We start from the raw sequence: 4,576 nt of genomic DNA, 5'->3' as shown, positions 1-4,576 counted from the left end.
ATGGCTGCTGGGCCTGCGCGTCCGGAGCCTGTGCTCCGCAACGGGAGAGGCCACAACAGTGAGAGGCCCGCGTACCGAAAAAAAAAAGATATCTATACTAAAGCTTTAAAACACAAAGAAAGAAAATCAGAATCAGGAGAGGGAAATAGAAAGAAAAAATGTTTCTAAGAACTGAGAACAGCCTTTTGGTCTAAGCACCCAAGTAGCCAAGGCAAAGAGGAAGTGTGGGAGTCTATAGTTCATGCTATTAGAAAAGAAAAAATAACACTATTCCTTAATGGAAAGAATGTTTTACTTTACTTATCAATTAAGTTGAGTCTCTTGGGGACAAAAATATTTAAATTATGAGAGACTAGCTGCTTAATGGTGTACAGAATGAGATAAAAAAGATACTGAAGTTAAAACAGTGTGATAAAGTTCTTCCAGATTCATGAAAAGTAGAAAAAAATATATGGTGTGTTGTTTGTTAAAGCAGTTTTGAGAAGCATAGGAAAAATTTGTATGTGGTAGTTTAGTCATTTTATTCCCACTTACAGCTGTTACAGAAATTGGAGACTTTAAGAACAGATATATATTTAAGGATGAATGACACTGCCATTTAGTAAATTATTACTGCTATTAATCCAAGTCAATTGAAATTGTTCCTTAAAAGTCTGAGCTAACCTAAGTCATATCAGAAATAATATGGAAGCATTAACAAAATCAAAAGGTAAATTTTGTCAGTAGGTAAAATCAAATCAAACAAGCGATTTTCAAGGCTCAGAAATGTTACAGACCTAGCATAAACCTAGTTCAAGAGCAAATGACGTAGGGAATTAATGGCTGAACCAGAGCTAGCACCATTGAGCCCTGCCAGGCTAACTCCTAAGGATGATGTAGTGTCTTTTGGAAAAAAAAAAAAAAGGAGAAAAATATAGAATTGTGTTAAAAACTGCTCTCCCACGATCACCTTGTAAGAAAAAGGAACTGGCTGTTTACTGAATAAAATATATCTGAGAACACCTGTCACTTCAATGACAAGAAGAACAACAATAATAATAATTAAATTGTATGCATGTGAATTTTAGAGAAACAAGGTTAACCAGCCTTAATCTTGTTCTAGTGTTACCCTGTGCGACAGGTTTAAACACTGAGCTCTTCCAGAGCCACATATGCTGCTCAGGGCCCCAGGGTGACTTGACCGCATTATTACTGTGATGAATAAATAGCACCCTTCTGACCTGAAAGAGTTAATATGATTCCCCTCCCCCAAATGTATTACTAGGGAGCTCTCTGAGATATTATTTGGTGCTGGAAGGAAAAAGGCCCATTTGTCCCAAGGTTTTTTTTCCTCATAAAGCCGAGCAAAGACTCCTTCTTTCTATGTCCAACCCCCGCTCCTGCCTACCCTACAAACCATATTTTGTAAACCAAATTTTCAAACTGTAAGACTGGTTTTTCTCATGAGGCAAAGAAAAAAAACCTCTGTGATTAATGCTTGAGCTAAAAGCATAGAATGTAAAATGAGAAGATTATTTATGGTTCTTCTCTTCAGGAGCTAATAGAGTCAGACGTTAGCCTAAAAGGTTGGAAATCCTGCGGTGGGATTTTTTTTTTTTCCAACAGATAAAAGTGGCTTCTAGAAACAGCATAAATACTGTCTGCAGCAAGCCATAAGCACTAATAATTTTGCTGTAAGTGCTCAGTCAAAGGGAGATGAACATGTTAAATGTTATTTAAAAAATGGACAGCATATTATCTTGAAAGCCACAGTGAAATACTAACCTAAGTGGCAAGCATTGCTTTCAGTGCCATGTTTTAAGATGGACGGTGGTTGGAGGGACTTACCAGGCCACTCTTCCATATAGTCAAATCACATTCAGTAGCTCAAAACGTAATGTGGACTGAATTTTCAATTTCCAGTTATATTTCCCCCAAGGCTGTTAAATTTCTTTTTTCCTGAACTGCTCATTCTTCTTCAGTTAGTTCTGTTCAAAAGAACTGCTTTGCTGATTACCTAAGGTAGGCAAGTGAGCATGAAACTTGATTTCACTACTTACAACAGTGTTAAAATTTAATTTGGCAGAGAAGAGTTTTATTTGTTTTAATACGTTATTTCCAGTGAAAAGCACTTTGCATTTTTTAAAATTTATTTTATTTATTTATTTAGGTCTTAGTTGCAGCAGGCGGGCTCCTTAGTTGTGGCTCGCCAGCTCCTTTAGTTGCAGCACACGTGCTACTTAGTTGTGGCACATGTGCTCCTTAGTTGCGGCTCACAGGCTCCTTAGTTGTGGCATGCGAACTCTTAGCTGTGACATGCATGTGGGATCTAGTTCTCTGACCAGGGATCGAACCCGTGTCCCCTGCATTGGAAGGCGGATTCTTAACCACTGCACCACCAGGGAAGTCCCAAGCTTTTTGCATTTTTGTTCCCTTTTTAAAAATCAGGAACTGGGATAGTGAGGATGGGAGGGAGGGAGACGCAGGAGGGAAGAGAAATGGGAACATGTGTATATGTATAACTGATTCACTTTGTTATACAGCAGAAACTAACACACCATTGTAAAGCAATTATACTCCAATAAAGATGTTAAAAAAAAAAATTCAGGAACACCAAAAGTTTCCTCTTCTTTAGTGGTGTTCCTTTAAAAAAAAAAAATGGATTTAATGAATTACTGGAGACAAATAAGGACATAACAATTTGGAAATTAAAAGGCCTGAGGTGAAATGCTAAGACAAATATATTGCCTCTTTATAATAAAAGAGACTTCCACAAACAGGTGTGCTGGTTGTCAGTAAGCCAACAATTGCTTGGTCTAATTTTGGGGGTGATTAAAACATTCATAATGCACAGAAACAGCACTGTTACCAAGTGATTCCACAGGTGATTCCACAGGTGATTTTGGTCAAAGGAGCCAATGAATCACAGCACCCTGGAGGGACAGACAGGTCCAGAGGCGTCCTACCTCCATGTGGGTGGAAATAGTCTAGACGTGGGCCAGTGTAAGAGGAGTACTGCAGATCAGGCTCCCTAAATATGTTCAGAGTGTTGAGCAAACGTGTATTGACATGAAAGCAGTTCATGAATCCCCACTGTTCAATTCCTTAACAGAAGAAAAAAAAATCTGAAGCAAATAAAGCATAGATTGATAGATTATAGATCTAGATCAGTCCAGTTCTAACAGGAAATAGATATCACTCTCAAACTGGATAATTAAATGTTAATGAAAGGACTGTTTATAAAGGTGCTGTATTTGTTTGCTAGGGCCACTGTTACAGAGTACCACAGACAGGAGGGCTTGAACAACAGAATTTTATTGTTTATACAGTTCTGAAGGCTGGAAGTCCAAAATCAAGGTGTCGGCAAGGTTGATTTCCTCTGAGGACTGTGCGGGGAGGGTCTGTTCCAGGCCTGTCTCCTTGACTTGTCGATGGCCCTCTACACCCTGTGTCTTCACATCTTCTTCTCTCTGTGTGTCTGTCTCTGTGTCCAAATTTCTCCTTTTTACAAGGACACCAGTCATATTGGATCAGGGCCCACCCTGATGACCTCACTTTAATTTGATTCTCTCTGTAAAGATCCAATCTCCAAATAAGATCACATTTTGAGGCCCTGGGGGTTAGGAGTTCAACATAAGAATTTTGGAAGGACATAACTGAACCCATAACAGCTGTGTACAGCATTTGAGGAAGCCGCCAAGGGATAGCACAGTATCCTGGGACTAATCACAGCAGAAAGCTGTCTCAACCCTAGGTGTGAAGAGATTATCAGAACCCAGAGAGAGAGGAGCTAGGTGGAGATGACTGTCATATAGGAACCAGGGCTTTCAGTAAAAGGATTCAGCCAACAAGCAGCCGGGATAGAGCTGGAGAGTGGAGGGAATAAAAGTCCTGACCTCACCCACCTCCCACACTTCCATCTCCCCCTGCAGGTTCCGCCCATGAGCCAAACCAGGTGGAAGCCAGAGAACAAGGCAGTGGATCAGTCCAGACTGACCAGCCTCCTGGGGCCCTCTGCAGGGTTGCATAAAGGTAAAGAATGAACCTGGAGTGATAAGCAGAAGATAACTAGTAGATTGTCTATTAAAACTCATAAAAGCAGCTAGTGGATATGCAAGAGTTCCTTATGTTTTTCTCTATATATTTGAAATAATTCACAGTAAAAATCTTAAAAGAAACTCACAGTATATTGTTATGTGGCGAAAAAATACACATAATATTATCACTACCCATGTTCTGAAGGATATACTCAAAAATGCAACCATGTTTATCTCGTGGTTGGGGGTTAAGTATAGTTTTTACTTTTATATTCTTTTATTACTTTGGTATTACAAAGATGTTTACAGGGATGGAGAGTACCAGGAAAATAACACTGCCAGCAACCATAAGGGATGTAGTAAGAAGGAGTAGCATCTCTTTGAGTAAATAGAGGAAGACTTCTGGAAAGAGGCTTAGGGTACAGGAGGGTTTGCTTATGATAGAAGAGATTCCAGAGACCAGAGTACAACATTTGGGAGATGGATGGGGAAAAGAGAATGTGTAATATTATGGACCTCAAACCAGAGGAGAAGACGATACAAAGGGCTTGCATTTTGGG

The sequence above is a fragment of the Physeter macrocephalus genome, chromosome 11, assembly GCF_002837175.3.
Source record: "Physeter macrocephalus isolate SW-GA chromosome 11, ASM283717v5, whole genome shotgun sequence".
NCBI classification, from domain to species: domain Eukaryota; kingdom Metazoa; phylum Chordata; class Mammalia; order Artiodactyla; family Physeteridae; genus Physeter; species Physeter macrocephalus.
Note: the sequence above shows the minus strand (reverse complement) of the source record.